This window comes from Streptopelia decaocto, assembly GCF_964273445.1.
Source record: "Streptopelia decaocto genome assembly, chromosome: 8".
Classification (NCBI taxonomy): Eukaryota; Metazoa; Chordata; class Aves; order Columbiformes; family Columbidae; genus Streptopelia; species Streptopelia decaocto.
In genome coordinates this window covers 3203798-3230725 of record NC_138662.1, presented here as the reverse complement: position 1 = coordinate 3230725, position 26928 = coordinate 3203798, and the positions used below count along the sequence as shown (strand labels likewise).

Here is a 26928-nt window from a genome sequence, read left to right as displayed (position 1 = left end):
AAAATCTTCTACCTGTAGCTGCAGGTGCCTAGTTTATGTAGCTAATTTTCAAATCGTAGTTTTGACTTTACCAATGCAAATTGTCATGGAGGCAAAGGACAGCCAACCCCACTGTGTCGTAACTAGTGCAGAGGAAAGCCAGACAGTCACACAGCCGCAACACGGCAGGTAACCCCCAGATGTCTTCCCCGACAATGCCAACTGAGTGGTGAGGGCTGCAGCCTCTTCTGTACTCATGGCTCATCCATGCCCAGAGAAAGGTAGCTCTCCTGTTTAAGTACCAGCCTCAAGTGATCTGAATACTCAGTACCACTCTGGGCACAGGTCCCAACAACAGAATATATACTATATTTTGAAAAAGCCAAGTCAATCAGAAAGCAGTACTTAGCTTAAACCCAAGGACAATGGCATTATGAGGAAGTTGAGGCCTAATCAAGTGCTAGTCAGTAGCAAAATCTATAGTAATAATTGAGACCCCAGAGCAGTAGTTATTAATTGACGCTGTATTAATCAGACAGCTAGAATATCATTAGCTATTACCTTTTTAAGCCACATGGGGAAAGAAAATTTCTGATTATTATGGTGGATTACAGGACAACCCAGTTATTAGTTTCAGCATAAATATTCCTTGTAATTAATGGGCAACAGTATTAAACACTGCTAACATATTTTCCACATTAAAACTCACAAGAAAGTCATTGAAGATTTTGAGCAATCTGGCAACCCCTGCACAATTAGCTGGGTTTCAAAATGGTAATTAGCCAATTTTATGAGATGTATCCTCTCTATCTGCACATCCTAGTAATAGAGATCAGTGTTTTTATTTCTATTGGTGTATTATTATAGTGTTAAATACTAGTTCACAAAACATACTTACACTCACAGAGCAATGTAGACATTGAGAAAACAGACAAAATTTGAGGTGGGTTCATAACCTACCAATGGGGTAAACAATAACCAAAAATCTCCTCCAGATCTGCTGAGAGGAAGTGGAGGAGGTGAGGTCTTCCTGACTTGACAAGTTGACAGTGCAATGCACATTGCTGGTTTTGTTACCAATTTTGTGTATTGGAAGACAACAGATGTTAGCAGAGATCATGAATGTTACTTCACTTTCTAAACAACAGACGCTGTGCTTTAATGCAGTGAAACATACAGGAAAAAACATGGGTTTGACTCTTCTACTACACTGATGGCTTACCGTGAAAAACTCTTCAGCAGGTGATCTTTTGGTTGGATCTTCTGGCCAGTTGTCACTGTTGTTCACTCATTTCAAAGTTACCTGGGAAGTCAAAGGCGCTAGCGCTTTTTCTTGTAGCTGTTAATGTTCGCTGGACATCTGGGATGTGTCTGTCCCTGGTGGAACACGGTGTGACACAGGGAGTACCTGGGACGGGGCTGCTCCAGCCTGTGCCCGCTGTGCTGGGCTCACCCGCCCCGGCCTCTGCTGGGGAACCTGCCCTCCTGACTGCAAATCTCACACCAAATTGAAAAGCATCCCAAGGAAGCGGAGATTCCAACCACGTATTTTTCTACACTTAGACATTTTTGAGGTAGTTCGGAAACGCATCTACATTTCAGCACTTTCAAAAAACAGTTCTAAGCTTTTCTGTTTGAAATAACTTTCCAGTCAGAAACACACACCACTCGAACTCCGGCAGAAAAGTTAGGTTTTTTTAAGCACCTCCCCAGACTTGTCGTCCTTCTCTGTCCAGCTTTTGTTAATTCAGGCCGAGGGGAAACCGGCCGAACGGCTCCAGGGAACCGATGTCTGCCTGAGCGGGTGCTGGAGCCCCCCGGAGACGGACGAGGGGGAAGGGGCGAGTTGGTGTCGCCTTCACACCGAGCGACGGGACCGATGGGCCCTGGTCTAAGGGGTTCGGGTCTGAGGGGGTTCGGACCGGGCCTGAGCGGCAACGCACGGCCCTCGCGCCCCCGCGGCCGCTGGTCTCGTGAGGGGCGGGGCGTGCCGGGTCCGGGGGCGGGGCGGGGCGGCGCGCGGCCGGCCCCGCTGCTGCGCGGGCGCTGCTGTGAGGGGCGGGCGCGGCGGAGCGGCGGGCGCCGAGCTTTAAATGAACATTACTATCGCTCGCGGAGGGCAGCGCCGGTGGCTCGGGCCGGGCAGCAGCGGCAACAGCGGCGGCTCTTCTTCTGTCTTCTCCTCCGCCACGGCGGCAGGTAGGGTGTGCGCGTCCGAACGCAAACTTCAGTTCTTTCCCGTGCCCGCTCCGCGGCCCCGCAGCGCCCTGGGGACACCGCGGTGCTTCGCGCCCTTCCCCGCCGTCGCGGCCGCTCTCGGGAGAAGGAGGCTGGGGCGGTGCTGGCGGCGTCTGAGAGGAGGGGAGCGGCGGCCCCGCGGAGGAGCTGGGGCGGCCGCCGAGCCGCTGAGGTGAATCGCCCGGGAAGCGGCCGCGGGCGCGCGCCTGTTGCCGCCGCGCTGTCGGCGGCTCCGCGTGCCGGCGGGTTGGCGGGCTCCGCGTCGTTTCTATAAGCGCTCGGGCAGCCGGTGCCGAGACCCGTTCAAGCCTCGTCCGTCCGTGTGTGTGTTCAGCGGGGCACGGGGGTCTGTGAACGGAGAGCGGGGTCTGCGGGTCCTGCCTGGCGCCCCTCGGCTCTCCTTGACATGGAAATCCCGAACAGCCCCACCTTAATAAAAGTTACCTCCAGGAGGTGCAGTGTTTTATTTTATTTCGTTTAATATTAAATGCGTTCCGATGCTGTGCTGGTCTGTAGCAGAGCTTGGATTTGAAAACGTCAAGTGTCAGTCCAGTGCTCTGTTTCTAGCTTGTTGATAATGGATTTGAAGATTCAGTTGTGATTTCAGTTCACGTATTATCTTTGCTCAGTTGCTTTAGAACTCGTTTAAAGTATATTTTCAACAGAGATGAGTGAACTTTGAAGAAAATCAGGTCAGGCATAGATTCCGGGCATCAAACCATTTTCAGGTCCCAGAAATAGCCACAGAAGTAGCGTGACCAATTCTTTTTTCATGCACAAAGCTTTCTGTTTTTTATTTTCGTTGAAATTTCTGACGGATGCTACATGTTTTCAGCTTAGTTTATCAAAATAAACATGCTTTCAAAGCTTGCATTCTTATTCAATTATATTAGACTCCCTTGACTATACAGGGTTTGAGTTTCTGATGGAGATTGTAGTTCTTAAAATAATAGAGTACGTTTAGCACAAGCTTTTTTTTGTGTGTGTGTTTAAGGTTCTGATTTATGAGAAGGTGAAAAGGAAGATGACTGAGGCAACATGCATATTAGATGCTATGTGGATACTAACAATAAAAAATGTTCAGAGAAAATGTTTTATTTATAATATTCTGTATTTGAAACGATGGGGTTCTTAAGTTATTGGATGTTTTATGAAGTGTCGAAAGAAGAATTGACAAATATTCCTCCTGTAGTAAATGGGTCAGATGATAACATCTCCCACTGGGTCTCTTCTGTATTGGACAGCTTTGGTTGCTAAGTAGCTATGAATTTCTAATCCCAAAGTAAATGATGTCATAATGACATCATCACGTCCTTTCACTTGATTGATTCTCATAAGAGAAGAGTAATGAGATTTGATATACATGTCCCATCTCTTTAATATTCTTCCTCTGCTTCAGGGGATTTCCTGACCTGCCTGGCAAATTCCAGTGAATCACACTGAGCTCTAGTAAAAAGACCTTCCTTTTGGAGACTGAGTGGAACATTAAAGGGACAGTGGCTGATCCTGGTCTCTTCAAAATCTGACGAATTTGGCAGCTTATGTTTTAAATGTGGAGATCTAGACGTGAAGGGCAGTGACTTAAAACTTGGAGTTATTAAATTTGCGTGCAGGTGGGAAAGTGACTTGAATTTCAAAGACACTCAGCTTGAGCTGTTCAAATTGACTTTAATTGGGTGTGTGGAGCTTCAGCATTGTTCAGGATTAAGTCACTTAATGTGTGGGAATCTACTTACTTTAGGTGAAGCAGGGAGAACAGAGAAAACACAAGCTGCTATCTTCCTTCAGTTGCCAAAATAACTTTCAGTCCTAATGGTAAATGGATGAAATCTGTCAGAAATTACTGTGTTAAGAATTGACAGCTCAATTTATTTCTTTTGTTTGTTTGTTTGTTTGTTTTATTCCTAGCTAGGTAGCATAATTTAGCCGTTGTTGAGTTTGAAACATTTTAATATCAACACTGGCATCATAGGGAACTTCTTGTAAGAGAGTTCCAAGACTTTAGATTTTATAGAATGTGTAAGAAATTGCCAGTTTTTAAAAATTTCTTCTGCGGTTCAAGGTGATGTCATTTGGTGATGATCAGCATGGACTGCTCGTTTTTACAGATTTATTTTTATCGTGTGTGTTTATATGAGCACGGGTCTGCATAATTTTTACACAGTTGTTTTCATGATAAATAGTTATTTTTTGATCCTGAATTTCTTTATACCCAGTGAGTTTGAAATACTCTAGACAGGGCTACGTGTATTTTATGTGTGTGAATCTTGCTATTTCTTATGCACATGGAAAAGGGAGAAATGAAGCAATTTTTATGTCTGCCTTATTGAATATGTAGTTTCATTTGGTAAAGTTAAAAGCTGAGTCTGTCTCTTACAACATTTAGAGGCTGTGTACACCAGTCTCACCTGATTAATGAATATTGTGGGCTGCTAACAGGCGTTTCAAAAGTGAACAATTATTTGTTAGCATGGAGGAGTATTTACCGAAGATACTGACTGCTGATGTGACGCTTCTATTATTGCTAAACTATTGCAGCATTGATGGCACTATTAAGTATAACAGAGTTGTAATTGAACCTGAGGACTGGGAACAAGCAAAGTAGGAAGGTGGTGGGGGAAGAGGTTTTTGATTGTACATTTGAATCTATTCACCATGTAAGTGCAATCCAAGCTACGGATGCAAAAAGGAAATTTCTAAATAATCTGTAAGAATTCTGCACTCATCACCCTATATGCAGTGACAAATTTCCACAAGCTTAAGATGCTTTTTGGGATGACTCAACTACGAACAAGTGATTTGGAAAAAAAAAAATATCATCTCTGAAGAGAATCCTTGGTGACAATTTCTTTCCAAGTTATCTTAGGATTTTCTTCTTACCATGATTTCTTCTAACTCATGCTTGCCTTGAATGTTGGAAATGAAAAATGAATTTGGACTTGGGGATATATCTGTGCCTTTCAACTGTGTCTTAGATGGTCATCTGTGACATTTGCATGGTTGTGCTTTTAATATGGTGACACACTTGGTTATATAAACCGCAGAAAGCAGTGCACCTCCGAGGCGTTCCGAGTGCTTGGAACGGGAGGTTGGTGCTGCAGTCCTGACCTCGTTGAACAGGCGAAGGCAGAGCAGACGTGGCCACATAGACAAAGACTGTGAACACTTGACAGTTCTGACAGGTCTCACTTAAAAGACAAGGTCACTTGTTGCAGTGGCTCACTAAAACAACAGACAAGGCAACAAAGTCTTTTGTTGTACGAACAGCAATAAGAAAGGCAATATTTAGGTTTTTGTTATCTACTGCAAGATTAAGCTATGTTCAGGTCACAGGTGAATTATCTGATATCTGGCTTTAAAAAAACCCACAATAGATACTCTTCAGAACTTGTAGCCACTGAGACGTTTTGTTCTGCAGTTCCGGCAACACGTCCTTGGGCTGTCAGGGTGAGGACAGCCAGTGCTTCAGCCCCAACTTTGGCTTTTGTCGTAAGCTCTCTGTCAGAGTAGGATGCAGATACCAAGTGGATTATTTGATTTACCTCTTTTAATTTAGATTTTTAAGGGGAAAATAGCATGTGTAAAACCTGAGACTTTCTCGCACCTCCTGTGTGAGCATTTTATAAGGGCAACACTAGCAATTGGGTATTTGAAATGTGGTTTTTTTCAGTCAGATTGGAAGGTAACCTTACAAGCAAATTATCTACACCTGGATCTCCTTTATTGATGAAAAAGATCTGCCAGCTGCATAAAGAGCACTATTTACAGAACGCAGGGAGGATTTGGTCCCGTATATACTAGAAAGTAATATAATTTAAAAATGTATTTTTGTATATGTTCTACCCTCCTTTTTGTTGCAAAGGAATTTGAAGAAGGGAAGCCACACAATGTAACATGACATTTTTACTCTCCAAGAATCCCCTTTAAAAAAAAAAAAATGCACAAATGTATTTTGCAATAATTGTATTTGTTTGAGATCTGGCCAATATGCAAGCTTGTGAGCACAGAATACACTGACCACGTCCCCAACAGAGCTGATGTCATCTGCAAACCAAGGGCTAGATGCTGCTGGCAGCTGCACTGGAACAAAATCAGCATGAGAGGTCATGCTTTGGCTTTTCCCCAAGGAAACAGACCCAACCATTTCCATCAGCGTTCTGAGGTTTCCATGCTGCTACTCTGATCAGACTGAAATGGGCAGAAAATGCCACTCTCTTAAGGTAGTTCTGCTTTGTATTGGGTTAATGACAGCCCTGCTGATAACGAACCCTGTGGGAACCCACAGGGCGTAAGGAGTCTTTTGACTTCAGCTGTAATTGATGCTTTGAATCATTGCTCTGGGCTTTCAGGAGTCTTGTGTTTGTCTTACTCTGTAGGAATTCCAATGTGCTACTCTTGTCTGTGTAAAACCCAAAGCAACAATAAAACCAACAACAACCAAAAAACCCTAAAAGAAATCAAATCCAGATGCAGGCCTTACATGGTGCTTATCTATTAAATATGAAAAAATCGTCTCTTTAAGACTCAAATTAAGCGTATTTAGGTATCAATTATTCCCAAATCACTTTTCCATTCAAAATAATTTCTGAAAGAATTCATCATCCAAAAATAGAAGCTATTAATAGAGTGGTTTGTGAGGCTGGAAAATTTTCATTTTGTTCTAGTTTTGATCTTTATATTTTAAAAGATGTGATGTGTTGTTAGCAAACTTAATGCTGATTTTAGTTTGAGGCACTGTCTTAGAATAATCTTTGTGTAAATTGACTCTTTTCAGTATAAAATAACATTTACTGTTTAATTAGAATGAAGTTACAATGGAAGGCATACAGCATAAAGTCAGTAGTTTTGATACCAGTTGTATTCATATGCTTATCAAGCAGTTGAAGTTAATTCTCTAACTTTACAAAATCGTGTAACAAGATTAAAATCTAGGGCAGAAGAAAGGAAGAAGTCATGTCAGTGGTGAATAAATAAATCACTATTTCATTTCTGAAAAATATATGCTTTCAGTATGCAGTGTATTGCATTCAATACAAACTGAAGATTCATATGTAAGTATTCCCAGTCTGATCTTGAATTCTGCTTGTGCAAGAAATTCCGATTTCCCCCCATCCCCCTTTTGAAGTAAAGTGGATAAAACTAAGCTCAAGATGCAAAGTGTTTACCCAGAGAAGTTTGTTCAGCATTTTTATCACTTCTGAGTAGTGGGTGTTGGAGGGGAGGGGGAGAATTTGCACAGTTCATGCAATTGCCTTGCTTCTGAACTGTGACATATTACATGTACTTGAAGGTAAAGGGCACGTACCACCAACTCTTAGCTAGTCTGAACCCTAGAGTTAGCTAATTGGGGCTTGTGTGATACAGCTCAGGGGGATTGGTTTGCTTGTTGTCTTTTTTTTTTTTCCTTTCCCTGGCTGAAATGTAGTGGAGATTCATTCTGAGAACTGATACAGTGCTGAAAGAGAAAATATTTTTCTCTATCGAGGTGATACTGCTATGTAACATATCTTAATTTCAGGCTAAGATGTCTGTTTTCTCAGTGAAGCTGAGATGTAATGAGGCAGCTGTTTAAAAACAAGTATCACAGGAATAAAACATGGCCTCCAGTTGTGGATACAACAAGGGGGGCACTGTTTAGTATTCTGCTCTTCCTCAATTGTTTTTAAAGGCTAATGAAAGCCTAAGGAGACACTCAGACAGTCACACTAGCACAAATCCCTATTATTGCTCTGATGATGAGCCTTGATGCTGGAAATTTTGCATGCTGCATCTTTGTTGCCTTCTGTAGATGCTACAAATAGCAGGAAGGGATAGATAAAATGACACAGATGCTTTAATGATGATTTGATTACAGAGCAACCAGAGGAGTCTATTCTGAGGAATATGCAATTAGAGAAATTTCTGAGTACTATCTAACCTTCCGAAATTAAAATTAGCTGGGATTATTTGAACAGGGTTTTAGCATTTCTGAAAAAATACTGTTCCTCAAGGATCTTGCTGCTCTTGTGTGACAGATCCTGTCTAGTTTAGCAGATGGGTTTCAAGGTAGCACAATGTCATGTCCCTCAGCTGTGTCTGCTGCTTTGCTTCACCTGCCAGTCCCATCTTAGGATCCCTTGCTGGTCACGTACAGGAGGCTGATGCAGAATTTGCATTTGAGCTGGAAGTAAGTGGCCATTGCTGAGGTGAAGCACAAAAAAAGCAGGAGCAGTTTAGGCATTTCTGGCTCATCTCTCACATATCTTCTCTGAAAACAGAGGTTTTTGATCTCATGAGCAAGAAAATGAGAGTTGTGCAAACTTGTTATGCAGGTTCCAAAGGGAAGGTGTGGATGGAAAATTCCATATCTTTTCCTCTTGCAAACTGTGTAATGGGAGAAAGCTATATGATTAAATATGTTAAGCTTCTTTGTGGGCTTAAATGGCGCAAATGAATTTAATTCCATTGATTTCTCTAGCTGTCAAACATGAGCAGAATTCAGAATCTGTCCCAGAGCTGAAAAGCAACATGGCTTCAGCCTCAAATGTAAAGACCCTTAAACCTTATGGAAGTTAAATTCTCAGATAGTAATTGTGCTTTCTTCACTTTCCTGAAATGAATTCAGCTCTTTGGCCAAGCAGCGTCAGCCTGGAGACTGATACCAGGCATAGAGCTAATAAGACATTGGGTTGCACCTGCTCACTGCACAACAACGAGGTGAGGGCAGCGGCAGGTCAGGTGGCTTTCTCGTTGCAAACAGCACCCTGCACACACAATAATAACAGAAGCTGTGAACAAGTCATGTTGTATTTACATTTACTTAATGCTTAGCATGTTCATTTACAAGTAGTGGAAGTTTAGATCTTATTTTCTGTAGAATCTAATATTGAAATGTTAAACACTAATGCTTGACAATCATTCTTCAAGTGTAATGTCAGTCACTGTCCCTGAACTGCTCTTCAGCTGGAAAGAACAGAACCTGCCAGGGATACTCTGGGGCTCTGGTTTGGGACACAGTGTTTGTTTTGGCAGGAGTGGAAGGGAGGAGGACTGCAGTGAGCTTCAGGAGAGCTGCTGTTCCAGCTGCTTGTAGAGCCCATGGAAAACTGGGCTTTGCTGATCTCAGTGCTGGGATGCTCTGTGGATGTAAGGGGTGTTGTGAGAGTGGCACCAGCTGCCTTCATTCATCTCCCTGATAGGTCTGTTCCAGACACTGACCTTGCTTTCACCTTGTTTCCTTCAACAGCAGTGCATGCACCTGGTCTGATGCTGTATGTGGCCAATGTAGCTGAGGATAGATGGTGTTGAAGACCCTTACAGAAATACTGTTCTTTTTGAACAGGTGCTGACCACAATTAAGCTGAAGTGTAGTTAAAGATCAGGGGGATTCAGCAGTGCATCAGTCTCCTCTGTCAATTGTAAGGGCATTTTCGAGTGTAGTGCCGCCTTTATTTTAACATTTTTTTAGAAGCCTTCAAACCCTCCAACTTCAAAGCATTTCTGTTCCTACTGACCCATGTGTATTTCACAGGGATAAAACCTCTCTCTAGCAACTTAGGGATGATTTGTCAAGGGTCGCTTTAATAAATTAGGTTATTTATTTTCTGCCTGAAATTCCCTGGTTGGTGACTAAGAGAAACTTTGTATTAAGCTGTGCAAAGCATAATGAGGTTGCTGTAATGCTTTGATGTGGAAATGCTTAAATGCCAAAAAAAGTGGTATTATTGATAGAGAAAGCTTACTTAAACTGTCTAGGGACAATTCATATAAACCAAATATAGATTATACTATAAAGATTATAGATTTTGATAATAACCCTTTAAAACTTTAATATTGGACATCACAAAAAGGTCAAAATCAAATTATTTTCTGAACTGTTCTACACAGAGTTATGAACTGTCCTTTTTTAAAAAAAGATATATTTGATATCAGTGATTAATATTGTAATAGATGAGACAAAAAAATCTTACTGTACCTCATACCTATTACAAAGCCATTCTGCATCAACAAACTTACTGAGCTGACTGTTAATTTTTCTGGAATTAAAAGGTTGTAGTGAATTTGCTCTCTGTTTGTCTCGCTTAATGAAGACAGTTACATAAGAGTTGCTTCCCCTTAGCTGATTGAATTGTATTTCCCTTGCCACTTTTTGCTTTCAATGTTGCTTATAGATTAGCAAAACAGAGTTTGCTGTATTTTCTTCTTCTTCTATCTGTTCTTGAGGCTTATTAGCACAAAGTAGCACTGAGCCAGGGCTTGGACACCAGAGATTCTGAAAGCCTCAAATAGCTGTAATAATGGAGTTGGATGAAGGATGCTGGTTGCCATGGGAACGGTGCATGTGCCACACAAGATAATGTAACTGCTGTAGTGCAGAGATCTGCACTGCATATTGATTGCAAGTTTGCTTGAATTCTGTAGAAATTTTGTGCTGTGTGTTCTACCTAGCAAATGAGAGAAGCTTATCAGCTGGACTAAATCCAGAGAGACTTTGCTAATTTGAAAAAAAAGTTGATTTTTTGCGTGTGAGAGAAGAAAGGGTCAGAACCACTTGAGAGGATTGTTAGGTTCACAGCCTTTGCTTGTCGAGTTGACAGTGTCCTAACTTTTGTGTTAAATCTGAGTTAATGAAGTAATGGAACTGAGACACTATGGGTGAGTGCCCTGAGCTAAAAGACCAATAGAAGGCCTTAGGAAACTTAACTTTCACCTATATAAGGTTTTGTATGGTTGCTTGTCACCTGGCACCTGCACAGTATCACGGTTCCCCAGTGTACTTCATTGCTTCTGTTGGTATGCTGCTGAAAAGTTCATTTTTGTTCCAGCTTGTCAAGAACTAATCTAGTTAGTGGTGTAGCTGTTGAAAATGTTGTGATTAAGAAATATCAGTCTCATTGACAGCCAAGACGATGGATGCAGTACTGGTCATTTCACCAAGCTGTGGGAAGGTAAAGTATGCTGGTTTTAATTTGGAGGAATTCTGTGTGAAAGAGGTTGGAGCTGCTTTTTTCTTTAAATTTATGAAAATCAGACCTTTCGGAGTGGCAGTGTCTACCAGGTTAGTGTAGTACTAGTGGGCTGATAAAATAATCCGCAATCTTCCTTAAAAAAAAAAAATGAAGCAGGACTGGTTTGACTCTAATTCTGCAAACTAAGTTTTCAGGGTCCTGGAGTAACAACAGAGAAACTCTAGTCATTGTCCCCATAGCCCGAATTGTCACCAGCACAGATCAGCAAAGGTCTGTCGGTGATTTACTGAGCAAAGTACTGCTTCCCTGCAAGGCAGCCCTGGGATGTGATCTCAGCAGAACCTCACGTTCTGCTTCAGGATCCTGCTTCTTTGACTCAGAGATCTCTAGGCCACGTTCATTCCTCAGTGAAAAGCAGTTTTGTCCGCTATTGCTCTGGATGGTTGTGCAGATGAGATAATGCAAATTAAAACTGTTCTGGTGCTACCCTGCTCCTCTGCCAGGGAAGGGCGATGCCAGGAACTCTTGCTTGCCTTCAGCAGGACTAGTGGCACTTGGCTGCTTGTCCTCCCTCTAATGGTCAAAGTCATGATTTCCTTAGTTACTAATGTTACTGAATCAGACCCGCCACTCTCCTTTTCCCAAGTTCTGTGTGGGGATACATAGTCTTTACATTTTTTTTTTAGATCTGTTTTCCCAAATTTTTTCATTATGAGGAGTCTGTGTCGGAACACAAATTTCTGGCAGCTATTGAAAATAACTCAACAATAAAAAAAGTTAAAACAAAAACATGCCATTGATGTGTGAGACTTATTGGAAGGTCTCTGCTTTCTTTTATTTATTTATTTATTTATAATTCCTGGCAAACCTGATAGAGAAGATACTGTGTAATTATAGATTTTACAAGGTTTTTGGAGATGGTTTATATTGTTTCCTACCTGCCTCATGCTGTTTCAATCTCTGGGTGGTGTTTGAATCTACTTTAAAAGCATCAGAACTGTAGGAGCTGGGAGTTAGTGATGTTTTCTGGGTCTGCTCTAGTAAGATACTTATCTTGAAGGAGAGATGGGCAACTTAAAATATATGTGGGATATTATTTGTCAGAAACATGTCTGAGAGGACACATTTAAAAATGCTAGACTATTGTGCCCTTTGGGCATTATTTGCAGGGTTATGTGGCTTTGTTCATCAGTATGGGTCATCTCAAATGTGGTGCTCAGATATCCATTGAGGTTATTCTTGACTACTGTTCCTGGTTTTTTTCTTGACTACAGTTCCTGCTTTAAATCCCAGCAGAATACCTAGTTTTATTGCCAATTCAAAATATTGCTTGTACAGGATCAGCTTCTCTGGAGTTCTGGGTTGGTTTGTTTTGTGCAGCCAAGATAAACTGAGATGGCATCTTAGATGCCTGTTTATAACCAAGACACCTACTTTGTAATCTATAGAGAGTTACATTTTAGACCACTTCAACATAGAAGGGGGCTAGTGGCACTGCACTCTGAGATGTTTAATTAAGGCCATTAGTTTGTAATTTCTTTTGTAACCCTGTAAGATTTTCCGGGATCATGTAATATTCCTGGGTGAAATCCTTAGTCTTTTTCTGAAACAAAATGTATGTTCAATTTAGTAAACGAACTAAATAGTGAATTTGGACATTAGACATCGCCTTAGCTATTAGTAAGACTCCCTGACTTTGGTGTCAGCCATCCATATAAATACACACACCCCCCTGCTCTGTTTGTGTGTGTGTATATATGTGTATGTGTGCATATACTCTACAGTTCTTATATTTTCCTACTGTCATTTATGCTCCCGCTGTCACTTGATGATGTTTGAGATGATTGCTTGGATTAGAAAGTGCTTCAGTAAGGATAAAAGTGAGCAGACTGAAACTGGCTGTCAGCTATGACTTGTTTTGGCCCACACTGTGCACCCAGCTGGAAATGGCTTGTTACCCTAACAAGGTGATAATATGGCTCTGAATGAACATGGAGCTGTGGCACAGTTACTGACTGCCACTTGTTTGTCCTTGGACTGTCCTGGTACTATAATGGTTTTCAAGAAATACTCAGCTTTTAAGTATGGGCACATGTATGAATGTCTGTAAATACATACAGCAGCATAGCTCAAAGTGCCCATGAAAAATGCCTGTGAATATGCTCATTCTTTGTGGTGTTTTACAGTGTTCATGTCTGTAAGTCTATTGCATTACCTTCAGGAATATTCAATGTCCAAATAGTGCTGCATTTGACAAAGGCAGGGACTGTGTTTATATAATGATATCTTTACTTTGGTCTAGAAAATATGTAAGTTGAAGAGTTTGAGGGACTGAATAACAAACATGTGATGGGGAATCTGCTGCTGTCATTCTATGGAAAACCATATAGGTTACCAAATATACCAAATTTCTTGTTATCCCTTAGGTGATTTTTCTTGGTACAACTCCACCGAATGGAAAGCTGCTGGTGATTGTTAAGGTCTTCTGTAACATCTAGTGTACAACGTTCTATAAATCTACCTTTTTTTTACTGGGCTAAAGCTGTGGGAACTGAGTGATTATAAAGTTCCCTGTAGCTGAATAGATTTTGGGTGTGCAGGTGTGATAAGAAATGCAGCTGCCATCCTCTCCCCTATTCTGCCAAAATTCCCCAAACCCACGAAAACTCTGGCATGTAAGATGGTTGCTGGATTTAATATGATAGTGTTCCAGCAATCAGCAGGTATAGTTGGGAGGGAATATGAATGACTATTTCTGAAGAAAGCAGCAGGAAAGCCAAATGCTTCTCTTGGAAAGGTCAGTGACTTGACTGGATCAACAGTATTTTTTTACTAGTTGAGAATCTGGCCCTGGCACTCGGTTCCTCTGAGGAACAGAGGAAGGGCTTTGCTGGTTTTTTGAATACAAGCAAATGGAGTCTGTCTGTGGTTTATCTTTCAGAACTCCCTTTTCAAGTGCTCATAGCAGCCTTTAAGCCTTCAATAAGAAGCAGTAATACTTGACAATACATAGATGCATGTGGTAGAATTTCATCTTCATGGCTGGCTGAAAAAGGAGATTGATGGTTCTACTTCACAACGACACTCGGAGGACTGTGAGGAAAATTGTTTTCTCACATTTGCATTCAGCTACTCTGAGTATATCAATTTCCACTGAGCATAAAAATGATTTTGATTTTACACAACAAGAGTTTCCAAGGAAGCACTAGATTTACAAAAGCTGTTGCCAAGGCTCTCCAAGGGACTTGATGGATTTACAGACTGATGACATACCAATAGTGTAGTCTCAATGGAAGTTGCATTTGATTTAAATAACAAAGAATTGGAGGTGCTCAAGGACAATGTTCAAAAGCAATTTAGAGAGGCCATGGAACACTTTGATTTGTCTCAGTGTAATTCCTCCCATAAAAGGGAACTGAACTGTGCCAGGTGGTATGTATTTATTATAGATTTATATTTTTTAATATTGAAAATTGAGCTTTGGCATTATATTCCACTTCTGTCTGTCTTTATGCAGATTACATAAAAGTAAATGATTAATTAAGAAGGCAAACTCTTGGAGGTGGGGAACATTTCAATGAGAATTATCAAAGAATGTTTTTTATTTGAAAAGAGTATATCTTGGCCAAAGCAGTTTAGTAATGGACAAATATGGACTTGAGGGATGCTTAGATGGACCCTTGAAAAACTTCACAAATTTCCTAGATAATTTTTTGAAGTCTATTTAAAAAACTCCACACTATTATTTGCAGATCACGTCTGTGCCAGCACTGACAGTATTAGAAAGGCAACCCTATTTAGTTTGTTCTTTATATAAGAACTTGCTGCCTTTTCTTCTGAGTAACACAAAAGCTATTTTATTTCTGAGGAACAAACGCTTTCTGAGTGAATCCTGTGAGATACTGGTTTTCTTTCATGAGACCATTACATTTTCCTTTTGCCACTATTTTTGAAGTTGTACAAAATCACAACTGAATTGCATTGAAGGGCAGAACTGCTAACTTTGTGATTTGCTTCAAGTGGTTAAAGAATTGCTGAGAGGTGCCTAAAATATGGCAGCTACATATGTGAATGTCCATGTACCTGGTAGTTAGAAGCTGTGTGTATTGTGGCTACAGATGAATTATTTTCCTTCATAGATGTGCTGATGTTAGAGGTGAGATGGAGGGGTGGGGAAATAACCTTCCTTCTTTAGAGGTTATACAGATGTTGTCTTGAAAGGTATTGTATTCAGACAGCCTCAAAAGCTATTGCAGCTTGGTTTTTGCCACAATGTATTGTGGGGATTAATCAGATTCATATATTTACAGTCAAGATTAGCTGCTTACTTGCTCCATGAAGACAATCAAAAAAATCACATTGATGGGTAACACTGATAAGCTTATAGTAAAACAAAAAAGTGTGCATATTTATGGGCAGTTTTCTTCCTCGGGGTTGACAAAGGTATGCAGATTGAGGCCAGCTAAGATGTTCGCAAATCCACTCCTGTTGTTGAAGCACAGAATGAGGAAAAGTAGCTGTACTTGCACAAAGATATATCAGTTGTAGTTCCATTGTGGACAGAAAGGTGTGTAAGCAATTAACACTGCAAAGGAATGGCCACAATGAAAAAATCTGGCATTATCCTCTGGTGTCCTCATTGGAAAGCAGATGCAAACTCTCAAGGCCCAAGTTCCTGCCTGGCTGCACGTAGGAGACTTTTGGCATCAGTGGAAGAAATGTGCTGAAATGATTGCTGCTTGGTGCTGCAAGAGTCATTGCTCCTGCTTGGACCCTTTGGAATTAAAGAATGGACAAGGAACATGACCACAGGCACTTTTTGTCCTTCATGCACCATTTTATTCCACTTGGTCTGCTGCTGGTAACAAGCAGGTCTGCTCTAAGTAATTTGGCTTTACCCAGAATGTGAGGGATTTGGCCCAGGGCCCCTTGAAGAAGCTGGGTCTGAGGGAAGAGCTTAGAATAGCACCAGGTGACAACCTCAAATTGCAGTACCTCAGACTTGTCACCGTTTCTTGCTTCCTTCTGGATTAGGAGTGTAAGCAAGCAAAAAAGTGGGAGTTGAGCAATGCTGTAGCCATTTAAAACCAAACAAAAGTGAACAACAAACCCTCAAAAAATTGTTGTTTAAGAACTAACGTTGGGTCAGAATGAGGAACACAAGTGATTATTACACTTGACATCTGGCATGTGTGTCAGCCTGTCTCATGTCTGAAAGCAAAATGTATGGCTGTCTCCAGAGAGTTTTATTAATCAACACTGTATTCATGCACTTCAAGAGAAAATGGCTTGTGTAGGAAGACTTACATGGGTGCCATACATTCTGATATATTATCAATGATTATGTTGAGTGGGTTTCCATGAGAAACACATTGAGTCTGTCTGCAGATTCACTACATCCAGTTGTCTTTACTTCTGGGCTGGGCTAGTTAAGATCACACTGCTTTGTTTACTTATTTATTTTTTTAAGGGCATTTGCTGTGTTTGTGTGAAGTAATTGTGTAGTTATCTTCTGTGTTTGTATCAAGATTTATTCTGTAGTCCTAGCTATAAATGTCAGTGGTACAGCAGTTTTTCTCTGTGATATTCCTGCCTTTGAGATGGAGGATTTACACACAGCTGCCAGGAATTGAGTGTGGCTTTTCCAGCAGGAAGCTCTTATAGTGGGAATCGGGGAGCTGGAGGGGAGGCTGGAGGTGTCAATGAAAAAACAGGGGATCTTTGCAGAAATTAATGGCTGCACCGTGGTACATTTACAGAAGTGGATGATGCAGTGCTGTGCATTTAGACACTGTTATGAGAAGTGTAAAATGTTGACTGGATGGCAGCTGGGCCACCATGACATTTTCTGGGGAAGGGCCCTTATTCTCAACAGGAAAGCTGACTTGGTTGTTGTTCTCTATAGAGGACAGGCATCACAAAACAATGCTGCTTTCACCTATTTTATTATAGGATTAATTCAGTCTCAGCTACCTGATGTCACTGTTGCTGCCACAAAATATTTCCACTTGTAGAACAGCCAACTAAAATAATCTGCATTCAATTTAGAACAAGCCTCTGTATTTTGTTTGAATAATTATGACAGTTTCCTTAAAATCAGAGGTGAAATTCTGTCACTGATTGGATGTGCAGGGGAACCTGAAATGCATAATATACCATTGAATGAGTTGTGTTTGAGCATGTCTAAACTATAAATGTCTCCAACATCATGGTTTATTTCTAGGGAACTTTATTTAGCAGGAGCGTGAGTTGTCTCTGCCATGTAGCAGTCAAGATTCACAGTTTTCATGAAAGATCTACTACTACAGGAATAAAGATTTCCTTTGTTTACAGGAGAGGGGGGAGCACCCTTCAGGCTGTTGTTTATAGCTGCTGACATGTGATAGAACACAACATGCCTTTGCTTGTGGAATCTCAGATTGGCATCTTTACAGGGAGGGGAAATCTTCAAGGGTAGCTTGAAGCTGACACTTTGTCATCTTGCAGTGATAAGCCCTAAAAAGAGCTGTTGTATACACTGGAGTACGTTATGCATAATAAAAATTGAATACTGGAAGAGATAGAAACAGTAGTTTGTATTCAGTAGCTGAATTATGCAGGTATGGAGTGCTGTCTTGTGTGGAACATTCTCAGTTAATGGGAATTTCTTTGCTAATAAAAGGCTTCAAGATTTGGTCCAATGGATCTCAAAAATGGTAGTGCTATTTGTGGATATGATTGGCAGATGTAATCCCTTTCCTGTGCTCATCTCCATATTTCCTTTCCTAGTCTGAGCCAACCATTAGACCAAAACATAATTAAATCTAGTCTTTCAGAACCAAAGGAGACATTAATCATTCGGGTTACTTTTTTCTTTTTCTTAGAAGTTTAAGAAAGACAGACACCTAAATCCCACTGAAATGCACACATATGTATTTTTGTCTCCTTTGAAAAATTTGGACACATTATTTAATATAATCCAGTGGTGATCTTTTGTCAACACTCTTAATGATATACAAATCTTTGACCTTCCCTTTGCAAATATTGTGAATGAATTGGAAACATCATACATTGTTTTAAAAAAATGCTACCATAGTTGTTTTTTCTCATGTATTAGTTGTAAGAAATAGACAAGTTTTACTCTTTTCTTTTTAATTGTACCACTTGATACCCACAAATGCTTTTGTAGCATAAGAGAAAACAGCTTTCCTCAGTTTCCCCTTATCTTTCATTGAGCTGAGTGATGACTTCCTAACAGCCGTTGCACAAGCTTCTTTTTTCTGAACAAACCTGAAAGTACAGACCAGACTATACAAATGTACAAAGCAGTGTTGGACCTTCTGAAGCGTGGCAAGCAAGTAAAAATTTGGCCTTCTAATAAACAATGTGCTAGCCTTGTCCTGAACATAGTTATCCCATAGGGTTATTTGATGCCCATGCTGGTGCATCCCTTTGAACAGGTGGCCATGGAAAAGGTCAGATGGTTTGAAGACAGGAATGATGGGAAGCCTGAAACTGGTGATGTCTTAGTGTAGCCTTTCTTCTATTGGTTGGAGGCACTTCAGTGAACATTTACCAAAGAAAAAGGCAGGAGAATTTGTTCTGCCTTCCTTGATGGAACCTTTATCCACAGCAGCTTCTTAGTATAAAACAATTAAGCAAGAGAAGCTGCATTCCATGGGCCTGACACTTCTTCCTTCTTTGCCTGGGATCTCCAAGCAGTGGGCCTCCTTTAGACCTGTGGTGAGCCTCATGAAATCTCATGGTACACAATCAGAGAGAATTTAGGCTGGGAAGAACCTATGGAGGTTATCACGTCCATGCATGTGCACTGTGTCAGCTGATTTTGTTATTTGTCTACATTTGAATGGCTTATAGAAAAATTTTAACAAATCAAGAAATTATATTCATGTCGCTCAGGTTGCTCACAAATTTTTATAGCTATAGGGTGATGAACATTACTTACTGCAATAATAATTGATAGCATGGTGTGCTGTTTGTTTGTTTAGGCTTGTTAAAATTTGCTCCTTTTAGCTCAATGTCCTTTTCCTTCAAAGCAGGATGAGCTCCCAGTGGAAACCAAGGACATTCATGGCTCGGCAGAACCAAGGCCTCTGTTTGCACGATCCCTGCAGCCTGGCAGTGTGTTTGGAGTTAAGTCCAGCCTGACTGCTTTAGGTTGGCTTAGAGCTAAAGCGGAGAATGCTTCACTCTATCTGCACTATGCAGATGAGAACTAATACTTGTCTGTGAGGAAATCTGACTTGCTTTGCCAGTTTATGATACTCAAAGGGGTATACAATTAACTTGTGTGCATTATTCTTTAGGAGTCCCCATTTCTTGGGTACTAACTGGAAGATATGGCTTTAGAGGAGTCAGGATCTGTTTCTTGTATTCAGTATGGTGCAATACAGAAAGATTTATTTTCTTGTGGAGAGGAGATGTGAGGAATCAGTTATTGTCTAATAGGCAGAAACAGATTTATTTTATTTTATTTTTTTTCTAGGAAAATGAATGCCTTTTAGAAAAGAGGTGGTTAGTAAAGGATAACTGTGTAGGAATATATATAATTGCTTTAATATTTCAATCCAAGTTTTATGGTGTCGGATTCTGGGGAAAAATGAGAGAACTTACGGTGTGTGTGTGTTGGTACAAACAGGTGCAGCAATTGCATTTGAAATGAGTCCAAGCAAGTAACATCAAGTCCTCATTTTACACCTCACTGAATGCTGTGCAAAGAGCAGAACTTCCCAGCAGCATAAGCAGATATAATTCCATTGATAGCTTTGGCGCTGAGCCTATTCACTTAAATCAGTGAAGTAGTATCTGCTCATGCCTCAGTAAACAAAACCTATTATATTATATAGGTCAGTATTTGTTTTGGGACAGTTCTCAGTCTTTTGAATGCTTTCCTTTCCAAGGCTAATGCTGTATTCCCAAAGAGAGCTTGTATTTCTTCAGCCTCCTGTTTCTGAGGCTGGAAGAATTGTGGGACCAACATTGTCTTACTTCATTTGAGACTTTTGAGGCCTGTATAATGGCAAAGCATTTTAGTTCCAAAATTTCAGAGTTTCAGTCAAGCTCTTGGTGTGAGGGGAAGAGCTCACAAGATGGATGGATGGATGCACTTGCAGGAGTGAAGCCTAAGGGACTTTTTAGTTCATTTAGAAACACTGTGACTCTGTAGGACCATAGTGTTCCCAGCTTGAAACCTAGAAACAAAGTTGTTAGGGAGCCTTCTTAAAGCCAAATGCTACTACGGTGAAATGCAGACAGCTTTGCTTCTCTTTCAGTAGGTGAACGAGGGTCACCAGAGAATTGTCCACATAGTCTCATTTAGTTGGTAAATAGAAAAATAATTTTTTTAGAAACTTACAATACAGAGTTTTCAAAACTCACTGTTCATGGGGTAGTGCAGTGGGTTGGTCACAAAGTTCTAACAGCCTCTTGTGAATGAAGAGCTGCCTTGGAATTGTCGGTGGCAGGTAAGGACATGTTCTGCCTGCTGTCCTCTTCTGCTCGACTCTTGCCATCCAGGGATAGGAGAGGGAGTGGAAGGGATTTTTCTGCTGTATTTCCCTATGACTGCAGCCATCATCTAGGATCTCTGCAATGAGGGGTTTGCTGCTGGCCGGTGGTCTTGCATTAGGCTCAGCATTTTTTTCAGAAATGTTGGCAAAAATGGAAAAGTTAATTGCATTCTAGGGTTCTGTCACTTAATTGCCATGATGCCGTGAACCAGTTTTTAAAATCACCTTTTTTTTTTTTTTTTTTTTTTTTTAGTTGAAGCATTTGTTGTGAGGCAAAATAAGGGGACATTTAGCTGTCCCCAGTAATTAGAACGATTTCACGGAATCCCAGAATGGCTGGGGTTGAAAGGGACCTCTGGAGATCTTCCAGTCCAACCCACCTGCTAAAGCAGCGTCCCCAGAGCAGATCACACAGTCGTGTCCAGGCAGGTTTGAATGTCTCCAGAGAAGGAGACACCACAACGTCTCTGGCCAGCCTGGTCCAGGCTCTGGCACCTGCAAAGTAAAGAAGTTTAGGTGGAACGTCCTGTGCTTCATTCTGTGCCTGTTGCCCCTCATCCTACTGTTGGACACCACTGAACAGAGTCTGGTCCATCCTCCTGACACCCACCCTGGAGGTATTTATCAGCATTGATAAGATTCCCTCTCAGCTTCTTGATGCTGAACAGCCCCAGCTCTCTGTCTCTCCTCATAAGATGCTTGAGACCTCTCACCAGCTCTGTAGGCCTCTGCTGGGCTCTATGCAGTAATTCCTTGTCCTTCCTAAACTGAGGAGCTCAGAACTGGACCCAGTACTGCAGATGTGGCCTCACTGAGGCAGAGTAGAGGGGCAGAGTAGACCTCCCTTGCAGGTCTCTTTTGGAACCTTTTGCTTTCACGAGTGCTTTCTTCCTGGTGTCACCACAGCATAGATAGAAATTGGAGAAGAAGCGGCGCTATTTTTGACTTGCTCATGAACAACAGAATGGTTAAGCAATTTGCATGCAGACCCAAGTAAAACAAGCAATGCAGAACAGCCCCCAGCTGGTATTATTTTCAGCCATACCACATAACTAATATAGCTGTGAAGAGAAAAACTGGAGGCGGGGGGGGGGACGGTGAAGGACCATACTTGCCTTTTTTCAATGCAGTCTTGCTGAAGTATGCAGCTTTTTGATTGCTGTGGTCAGACAGCTAATAAAAAGGAAATAAGACTGAGGGACATCATGATATGTCTGACCTGTCTTAGGAGACACACAGCAGAGGTGATCAGCCAGCCCACAGCTCCTGACGCTCAGTTTTACTGGCCAGACCCTGATTCAGCTGTGTTAAACTGCTTAGGTGTTACCTTGTTTTCAAACATGTGCTTAAATCTCACTAGTTTAAAGCAAACCTTACCCATTTTAGTAAAAAAAAAAAAGTGCACAACTAGATATAAAGAGGGAAAAATATATAATTCTCGTCAAATATTGATTTAAGTTATGAAATCTACTGTATATTGCCTGTGCCATCACTGCTGTATATATTTAATAAAAAATAATGCTCTGCTATGGAAAGCTGTGTTCTCTTAGAGCTTGAGAAGTTAGCAGTTGTCTGCTTCACATTTGGAAGGTGACATTCCCAGTTAGATGGCCTAGAAAATGGTTTTCAAAAAGACAAATTAGTTCAGGAAGGCTATTGAACACCCAGCACCCTCCTTTGCAACAAATTGCCGAGTACCCGGCAGGACATGACACCACAAGAAGTGTTCAGCCTGGGGGTGCTGACAAGTGATGAGCTGTTCCAAACACCTTCCCTTGCAGAGCTGCCACTACAAAATTCATGTTTGGGGCTTTTTAGAAATAGATAAACTGAGGAGGGATGTACCACTAGCATGCAATACACATGGTACCTCATAATACTGATGGGTTTGTTTTTCTGTTTTTAAAGAGGTGCTTTTTGTAGCATGTTGTACACATTTCCAAATTGTTTGAAGTTAATGGACCCTGAGATATAACCCAAGGATAGAAGGATGTTTATGTCATTTAGGGGGCTTTTTGTAGCAGTCTTGATGTGCGTCAATTGTGCCAAATTCGTTATTCCAAAACACATAGAACTTCTGCTTGCTTGCTTTCTTTTTTTTTTTTTTTTTTTTTTGTCAGAAACTAGTATTTGGCACTGTTACCTGTGTGACTGTGGCATTTTCTGTTCAGCTAAGTGTTGGAAACTTTTAAATGGGAGGTAACTAAACTCTACCAACTTGCTGCTGTGGGCTGAGGGAAATGAACTTTATTGTGCCCTTGCTGCTCTCTCTGAGTTTCTGACCCAGAGGAAGTGTCCTCAGGGATTTACTCCTGTGATTTCTATTGAGTCCTGCTATTGCTGTGGTGGGATTCTGGGAGCTGTAAAAGAGCATAAAAATACCTGCAGAGCAGATATGTGAGAAATAAGGCTTATAATTATGTTGCTCATTATTAAGTTTGTTCTTTGACTTAACAGCTTCCTGGAACCTGGGATATGCTACCGGTCACATCTGGGGTAGAATTCATCAGCTCTTTGTTAGAAAAGGAGAACTACAGATAGAATGCAATTACCAAAGCTGAAATTTTGCCAAGACTCCGGATTTACTTGTTGAAAAGTGCCAAGGCATCTTTCACAGTCACAAAATGTGACACTTACCTTTTGGATGGGACACAGGGATAGGCTTGTTGTGAAGAATATGGTTGCAGAAATAATTTGCCTAGCATATAAATAGTGTTTGCATGTGGTAGTATTCTTCAAAAGAGAGAGAAGCAGTTGAGCTGCCAAGCAGTACAGATAAATTGTATCTGAAAAGAAAAAAACTATTGGTTACAGAAGGATATAGGTAATTGGTACCATATGTTGTTGCAAGCTTCTTTCTTCAACTGAGCAGTCATATATTACAGTGCAAATAACTGGAAGTTATTTTGCATGCTAAATGATAGCCTTGGGTTCTTTGGGACTGTGAAGGCCTTTCTCCAAAGCTCTTGGTTATTTACTTTCTCAGATAAAACCGGTGGTATATACCTAAACTAGCAAAATGATAGACAAAATAAACTTCACTTGTGAGACTGTTCTGCACCATGAAACAAGCAATACTCTGAATGTTGATATCAGATGCCTATCTAATATTTAGTAGGTGATATCTGTGAGATATAATTGTGATGGGAGAAGAGGTTTCCTTTGGTTCTACAGGAATGTATGCTGCTCCAAGATCTCTGTAAATAAAAGAGGGTGAAATTGGGTAAGATGCAGAGATGAGAAAAGCTAGAACCATGGGCGTGTGTAGTGTGTAAGGGGTGGATTGTGAAGCTATGCAGGAAAGAACAGTTCTTTTCCAAAAAGTCTCATCAAGAATAAAGTGCTTTTTACCAGTAGGTAGAGAACGCTCAAATATTCAGAATTTCATATGTAAATTTGACCTCTGGCTTTCTGAAGGCCAACAGAGCAGGACTTGGCAGAAGGCACATTAGCAGTGAACACTATCCAAATGACATATACAATAACTCTTCTCTTATACAATAACAATACAATAGTATTGTAAATAACTCTTCTCTTATATCCCATCTGTCATTGTTCTGTCTGTCTAGCTGATTTCCTGGAGTCTTGTCATATGGCAGTGTATTTATCCTCATCACAGACCGACTTATCCAAGATTTCCAGTTTGGATGAGTGAAGGAATATAGCTGCAGTGGAATTCTCCGCTGTCTGAGCTAAGCTTCCAGAATCTCAGTGTGCTCCCCTAGAGTAGTTAGGGTAGGACCCAGGACCTCATCTATAAATCAGTTCTTGACCCTGTGCCTTATCATCGAAAGCCCAAAATCATTTGTCTTCAGAATTTGAAAACTGATAATCTGTGCTATGGCAGAGGATCCATCTTACTAATTCTGGTACCTGTGTATCTCTGATCCTGTTAAAATCTCCTCCTTTGATGCTTGTTGCACATGGACTCCTAAATTACTTTTCTTCCCTTTTCCTATTTCTTTTGTTGTTGTTGTCTCGTTACTGCTGCTTGTAAGTTTTTCCACTTAGCATGGCATCATAAAATGAATGTGTTCTCGGGCTTCACAAGGAGTTGACATGATTCTTCCAGCCTGGGGAGACCATGGCCAGTGTTTGAGCTGTCTGGAGATAAGTATTTGTAGTTGTTCCTGTTGTATTATCTACTACAGACACTAAGATGCTGCACCTTTTGTCTGGAGATCTTCCCAAATCCACCAAGAAAACAGGGACAAGCCAGCACCTTTTGAACAGAACCAGTAGGTGGGTAAGTATATGCAGGTGCTGGGAATCTGGAAACTCCAGGATTTCCTACACCACAAAACACCAGCTCTTACTTACTACAGCGTGTAGTCATCTCTGGATGCTGTCATGGCTGTCCTATGCAAACATGGAGAGGATTCCACATGGATATGTACTCTGCCTCTTGGTATTGCTCTCACTCACCTTCCATCAGTTCAGGATTCCTGAGGAGCAAGGGGTGTGAAGAATTGCAATCCCAACGAGTTAATCTTCTTCTCCTGTGATGTGTTTCAGAAGTATGAAGCGGAAGAAGGGAAGAATAGGAGCTGAGCTGAGTTTCGGAAGTGCTTGTTCTTTAGACCTTTATCAGTGATGTAGGGTTTTTCTGTTGTGGTGGTTTGTTTGGTTTGGTTTGGTTTTCCCAAACATGGCTGCCTGCAGGAGTCTTTTCATGCTTAGTATTGGTGCTTAGTATTGCTGCTCTCTCTGAACTGCTCTCTCTGAACTGCTTTATTTTGTTATAATTACCATGATTTCTTCTGGGGTCTGTAATCTCTCAGGTCAAGCTTGGAAATGGAAACTTTGCCTGGGAGTGTTCAAAGTGTGTCTGGCAGTAACCTTTCAATCATAAATAATGAGCATTTACCATGATAAAGTTTGAAGAAAGTGGGTGGTGGTGAGTTTTTGGATTGGGGGGAGGAGGTATGTGTGTGGGTTTTTTTTTTCCTTCAATGCTTTTTCAGAGAACTGTGTTCCCTAGCTGGAAGATATAATGGCTATATGAATTGCTATTTAATCAGGGATACTAATTAAGTCTTAGCTCTTTAATGCTTTCATGGGAGAGTTGTATATGATTTGCAGTGGCTGGAATTGCAGTTGCAGGCAATTAAGCTGTTCTTGGCTCAGCAGGACCCAAAAGTGCAGTTTTATGAGGGATATTTGGGTCTTGAAGAGATCCTGCCACCTTCAACGTTTTCCTTGGTCTGACAATATTTGTTGTTGTTGTTTTTGAAAGGAAATAATCTAAAGCAGTGAGTCAGTGAAGAAATACGTTCATTTCAGATTTTAAGTAGCCATTTTTGTCTGTATAATTACAGTAGTACATCTACTTTTATGACACAGTTAATTGTTGGTTAAATGTAAAGCCCATTCTTACTCAGCTCTTCAGCATTGCTTGTTTAGTTTTATAATGCAACTGAGAAACACAGGTTCTTAGCCATGACTGTCTGCTATTTACTCAGATGCTAACAAAGGGTTCCTACTTATAGGTCTTGGCAACACTTCTCAATCAAGTGGATCAAACTTAATACAGTGGAGGGTCTTAAATGAGAATTTTTGCAATGACCAGCCTAAAGAACTGCAAGATGTATGAGCTGAAGGAGGAGAAAATGTGTGGAATACTTATCAGCCGTATGTAGTACAGACAAAACCAAACCAGAAGCTAAATACTGCAACAAATAGCATGAGGTCTGCTTAGTGATTACAAATGGGCTGAGATTTTTAGGTTCTGGATTTTTTTAGTCCCCCAAACATATCTTGGTAGTCGACATCAGTGACACTTGGTGGTGGTCACTGTAATATTTGGTCCTCTAGGACTTGGTTCAGGAATCATGTCATAGCCTTGCATCAAATAATATGCTGTTTCTAGGCATAAGGGAGAAAAGGGAGAAGAAAAATATTCTTCATATTTCTTTATCTGAATACTACTTGGAAGGGCAGACTTCTCTTAAGAAAAAAGGTAATTCAGAGAAATTTCAGATACTTGAGGCAGGAGAAAGAGAGCACCAGATGGACTTATGAGGTTTTAGGTAAAAAGCATGGTATAAATCATAACCTGTAAGACTAGAGGAGTTTTTTAATTTGTTTTCAGCAGAGTCAACTCTTTCCTTCCCACATTCCCCCTCACTAAAGCAGCAGTAGCTTCTCAGCAGCGCAGGAGCTGGTGGAAATGGAAATGCAAAAGAGATAAAATAAACCATCAGGAAATCTGCGAATGGGCTCAATAATGTCATAAGGAACAATGTCAGATCACA

The 26928-nt window shown here is 40.9% G+C and overlaps 1 protein-coding gene across 1 annotated transcript in view; it reads left to right on the top strand.

Moving 5' to 3' along the window:
• Window positions 1–2075: 2075 nt before the first annotated feature.
• Window positions 2076–26928, top strand: part of SLC6A1 (solute carrier family 6 member 1) — a 60489-nt gene continuing 35636 nt past the window's right edge. Inside the window, exon 1 of the mRNA XM_082059864.1 lies at window positions 2076–2178. The gene's annotated coding sequence lies outside the window, so the exon portion shown is untranslated. The remainder of the gene's footprint in view (window positions 2179–26928) is intronic.